At 33.0% G+C, this 6,340-nt stretch overlaps 1 pseudogene; it reads right to left on the reverse strand.

Annotated features, from left to right (window-relative positions):
* Nucleotides 1–3,899: 3,899 nt before the first annotated feature.
* Nucleotides 3,900–5,981, reverse strand: LOC122140223 (annotated as a pseudogene).
* Nucleotides 5,982–6,340: the final 359 nt, after the last annotated feature.

Genomic DNA, 6,340 nt, shown 5'->3' on the forward strand with positions numbered 1-6,340 from the left:
TGCTTAGATCAGGTCTGGAGTAGTTCTTCAGGATACTGAATGGGGACTTTTGTAAATGAAGGTGTACTGTGAAAGCGTCTGTACCCAATCATCAGGGGCGGTTGGCTGCGCGCAGCAAGTTCAGCCACAGAGGGCAGTTCAGGGCGTGACCCGGTCGCAGCATCGTGTCATGGAAACATCGCACCCACGTCTACGTATTGTGCAGCAGCACTTTTGATTTACAGCCCAATCACGAATTTAGAGTCTGCAATTATGTGTTTTATATATATTAAATAAATAAGCAATGTGCAACGCAAAAAGTTATTTGTAGAGCAAAATTCAAATGCAAAAAATAAACTTCACTTACAATCTCCCCCACCGCTTCACACAAAATGATTTTCAAGAACCGGAGATATATAAAAAGGTTAATAAGTAAAACTTAATGAATACGCAATAATAATTAATAGTATTAATTAATTTAGAAACATTATATGTATAAATTAAAAACATAAGTAGATGATATAAGTTTTGAGTCTTTAAGTGTGAACTCAAGTGTTCATTTCATATTTTCATAATGCGAAGCTGTTTTTTACAAATATCAGACGGATTCTTTCGATACAAAACCATTTTTATTATAAAAAATTGTATATAAAAATGGTAGCAGACAAAAATAAAGAAACTAATATAATTAAATCTTTAAAGTGTTTCTATATAATGAATTTTTTGTTGGTTTGTACCTTGGGGGGGATATCAGATATTTAGTCATGTCAATAATTCATGCTTGATTTTTTGGCTTTGTGCCAAATTTACCAAATTAAGCTGCTTATTTGAATATTTTTTAAAAAAATCCCATAAATAATGGTACAAATGCAATAATAATAATAATAATAATTATACCTTAATGAAATTAAAATCATTATAAATATTTAAATACTTAATAGTAAATGCATTTTACATTTAGTTTTAGTTTGATTTGTGATTTCAGGGTTCATGCTCCTAGTTTATTTTTTATTATTTTTGAAATAAATCAATGTTTTTTTGGCTATTGTAATTTCGTGCAGTGAAAAAGCGCCAATAGACTATTAAAATTATGATCCGCAGACCCTATGTAGTGCATTTTGATTTAAACGATGGCATTTATAAGTACAGTCTGTTCAATTGTGTCTGTTCTTAAGATTACTAGGTTAGCATGGCAAAACTATTCTTGGCAATCGAGTGTTCGAGAGCAAAAATTGTTGTAACGGAGCGCTATTTCAGAAGAAACGTCATCACGCTCTGTTGTTGTTCCCAGCAACCATCGTGTTGTGAATGTTAGGGCAGAAGTGTAGCCGAAGTGTAACATTTCTTTGCTGCCCAGTGGTAAGAAGTGTATGTTGTGTTACTGCCGGCGGTAACCGTCACATCCCGCTCCTGAGAAAAGGGCTGAGTGAAATGCACGAAATCTCTGATGCGTTCATGCCACTGGTAAGCACAGGACCAGCATGTACCACCCGTCCATTATTGATGTTCAGACAAGCTATTCATGATCTCAGACAGGATGACGCACACGCAGTGCGCCCGGCAAGCCCCTGGCGCCTGCAGTGCATACTCAGGACGGGCAGGTTTGTGTTCTGATGTGATCGCTGGAGCTGTTTGGTGTTGTCGCCTGCACGGAACTGGATATCTGCCTCCAGGTACTTGCGGCTGAGAGCACAGAAATAGAGCGCTTTAGAGAGCCATCGCCAGGCGCGAAAAACACAAAAGCTGCATCAACAGAAAGATGGCCAGCTGAGGGACACGCCGGGTCAAGCCATACTCTTCTTCTAGAAGGGGCTTAGGAGTCATGCATAGATTATGAAAATCATCTAACATATTGTTTCTTTGAATTATCATAATGGTGCTGAATCGGCAAAGTTAAGCCAGTCATGGCAATAGCTCTCAAATATTGCAGAAGGACAAAAAAAATAATGCATAAATAACAAAAAAGAATAAATAATAAGATTATGACATGACTTGTAGGCACTAGTGTCAAGAAAGAGGCTGTAACTACATACTGTCTTATGTTAAAATGTTAAGGTTGTTTTATAGGGTCATTTATTTTCTGAATACACACAGAGATCTATAGGCTGTACCATTACATACTGCATGTTTAAATTAATTTTTTGCATATAGAATAAATACAACTTTTTTGAAGAAAACCTATACACAATTTTTATATTTTAGAATGTGCAATATATATATATATATATATGATATATATAACGTATATATATATATACTGATAGTATACATATATAGTATATTAACTATATAGTAAACAACAGTACAGACTCAAAAGTTTGGAAAGCATTACTATTTTATATGGTTTTTGAAACAGTAAGATCTCTTACTTTCTGGCTCAATCACGGGCCTGCATTTATTTGAGGCAAAATATACAGAAAAAACTCGTAATTATTGTGAAATATTATTACCAACTTAAAATAATAGAGTTTTCTATTTGATAATACTTTAAACAAATAATATTTATTCCTGTGATGCAAAGCTGAAAATTTTCAGGCATCATTACTATCAGGCCTTCAGTGTCACATGTAAACATCGTGGCAGTCTAATCGACATGATCATTCTAGAAATCATTCTAATATTCTGATTATTATGAGTGTTGGAAACAGAAGTCTGCTGTCTAATATATTTGATGAATATAAAAGCGTTAAAAAGAACTGGCATTTTAGTTCGAAAATTTAAAAAAAAAAAATTCTAATAATATATATTCTAATAATATATATTTCGTTTACTATCACTTTTTATGCAATTTTAACACACTACGCTTGCTTGATAAATAGTATTGTGATTCTATTTGAAAAAAAGAAAGAGAAACAAAATTACGTGAGACCGCCAAATTACTGACGATATGTTAGTGTATATGTGTATTACAAAATATTTATATTTTAAAAGATCATAGCTTTTTTTTTTTGTATTTAGCTTTTATTCATGCAAAGATCCTAAAAAAAGTATCGCACATGTTCTGAAAAAATATTATAGGGCAGCAGAACTGTTTCCAACTTTGATAATGAATTCATCATACTAGAATGATTTCTAAAGGATGCATGTGATAATGATCCTAAAAAATTCAGCTTTTTGCATTCACAGAAATAAATGATCATTTAAAAGTTATTTATAAATTTTTAGAAAACAACATTATGTTTAAATTGTGAGATAATATATGCAGCAATATTAACATTTTTTTTGCTGTATTTTTGATCAAATTAAATGCAGGCTTGTATTGAGGCAGAAGAAAACTTGCTTTCAAAAAACATATTTAAAAAAGTAGTAATGTTTAAAAACTTTTGGTCTGTTCTGTACTGTATATTATATATATATATATAGTATATATATATGATATATATATTATAATATTTATATATATATATTATAATATATCTATATATTAATGATACTATATATATATATCATATGATATATATCTATATACCACACAGTTACAACGAACAGTACCAAAAAGTTGATTTTGTGTATACACATATATTAGCTTGTAATTAGGCAAACTGGCATATGATAGAAATACATTATATACAAACAATATACATATTAAAAAAATGCTAAAGTTTATATAAGTTAAACTAGACATCGTGCATAAATATGTTATATTTAAACAAAATATATACAATATTGATTTTACGAAAAAAAAAACAGTACTATATATGCATAGTATTAGGATGAATTTTTCTTTAATATAATAATTTTGCATTAAAAAAAATAATTTATAATATGCTAATTAAATATGATTGCATATACTAATGCCAAAATCACTCTTACAGTAACATGTTAAAGAGAGAATACTTCACTTTTTCTTTCTGGGTTACAAAAAACCAGTAGAGTTTGTCCAGACACTTCTATGTCTGTATTTTTTTCACAAACAGATCTTAACGCCGATCTTGTGATGTCTGAAGAGCCATAAGGCAGCCGTATGAAAGGCCTGTATCTGTGCTGTACTTAACAGAGAAAGCCTTTAAAGTCCTCCGGGCAGCCGCGAGTCGTGGTCGGGCGCAGTCTGTGTATCTGCAGGTGCCAGACGGTTCGCTCGCTGTCCCGTCAGGGAGGTGTTGATCTTCAGGCCCGTTGTGGCGTAGCACCCAGTGAGTCCGTGCGGAAGCAAGCGTGGTGATCTTAAATCGGTCCCGTATGAAACAAGTGTTGTGACAAGAGAGCCCAGACGACGAGGCCAATAGCACGGAAAACTCTCTCACGACCGACCCCTTCCTGCAGGTAGGACGGGGACACAACAGCACAGGCCGGTTTCGATGATGCTAAAGACTTATAATCAGATTAAGAGAGGCCACTGTATAACCACCCAGATCTCAGATGTGTGATTTCCTCATCCTCCTCTTCGTAACCATTGCGATGATGGAGACTCCTTGTTCCAAAAACATCTGCCAGAAGTTTTTCTTGGCAGGTGCTGTGAGAGCGGACCCTGAGACGCGATGTAACCTCCACTCTTTACCTCTGACCGTAACCTGATCAACAGAGCAGGCAGAAAACACAATATGAAAGATCTGTTTAATCTGATGAAAAACAGCAGCAAACATAGCTGCAATCAGGCATTTTTGGTGTTCAAGCACTTTAAGACTTTGAAGTTCATGCATAAAAAGATAAATTATGTGCAATGTGAGCAAGCTGAATGAACCTAAATCAGAAAAACAAAAAACAACGATTATACTATATTCATTTATATTTACTACATATTTAGCTTCTATGACTATTATATGCCTGATTTCCATAGATATTTTGCATGCTTCTCTTAGGATCCTAAGGGCACATGTGTGCTTACCTAATTACGTGAAATTCCACAGGTTTTAATTAGACGTTCTTTGAAAGTTATGCAAACTTTTTTGTCAGATCTCTATGATAAATATTTTTAACATCTTTAAATAATTTATTATGTTATATATTGAGTATTATATTATTAGATTATATAGTATCATTATTTTACTTTTGCTTTTTAGTGTTCTAGTTCAATGTATTTAATAATACATAATAATAATAAATAGATAATTAACTTTAATAATAATAATCTATTAATAGGATTATCCTTATTTTATTTCTCCCAATAAATTAAATAATTATTATTATATACCATTACATTACATGTACATTACATTACATTTATATATTATTTTTTATATTCTAGGTTTAGTTAACGGTTTAAAATTATATAAAAAATTATGAAAACTATAAAACTACTATATGAACTACATTATACTACGTTTTAGGGCATAATAATAATATTAAATTATAATATAAATTATTATTATTATAAACGTTATTAATAATTATAAAATCATGATGATCTAATTATTATTATTATTATAAAACTACAAGGATACTTGTTTCTAAGATTACGGATTTATCTGCACGGTGAGTTTTGGGGCAGAAATATTAATAGATATTCTATATTAATAATAATAATAATAATGTTAAATAAATAATGATACATAAATATTTTCCTGATTATTAAAAGTTCTATATAAACAGCGGCAGGGTTTCAGCAGCTTTGAGCCTTAATCCTAAATATATAATACAAAGATCTGAAAGCATCAATGGATATTTGAAGGTTATCTAGCAGCTCACCCTGATGTGTGTGAGGCGTTGATGTCAGCCGTTGTTGTTCTCTTTGGTGGGGCACCAGACTCCACACGCGTGTCGTCGTAGGGCAGGACGTCCTGGAAGCGGTCCTGTCGCTGTTCTCGGGCATCAGAGCGATGCTGCACTCAACAGTTGGGCCGCTTCTTGGGCACCTGCTCGTACTCGGTGAACACCTCCCTGCTGCTCCATGCGCTGCTCCAGTATCGTTACACTGCAGGAGACACACAGGACGTGAGGCTCTGCTCATACAGAACCACCTACAGCACGCGATAACAGTGAGTGGCAGATGTGTTTGAGAAAATTCATTGTCTCAATATTCTCCACCTAAAGTGTCAATAAGTATTGTAGTTGCTGCACCTCATTAATGAACAATCTGCCCTCAACAGAGCTGCTGCTTGATGATGATCAATTAAAATAGATGTTTACATTTCATAGTTTTGATAGATTTGATTGATAATAATTAAAAACTCTTATACATTAGGGGTGTAACGGTACCAGCAATATGACGGTTCGGCACATACCTCAGTTTTTAACCCGTTATGGTTTTCGGGGTTTAAAAGCAGGGTGAAATATTCTTAGTGATAAAAATCTATCTCAGCTTATGCTTTAAACTATTATGGAGCGCCTACATTGTTAGGTTACCAATTAAAAAACTTAACCCAAACTTAAATCGAATTACTATTTATTTTTAAATATAAAATAATACACCCAACCCAACTCA

The sequence above is a fragment of the Cyprinus carpio genome, chromosome B17, assembly GCF_018340385.1.
Source record: "Cyprinus carpio isolate SPL01 chromosome B17, ASM1834038v1, whole genome shotgun sequence".
Taxonomy (NCBI): Eukaryota; Metazoa; Chordata; class Actinopteri; order Cypriniformes; family Cyprinidae; genus Cyprinus; species Cyprinus carpio.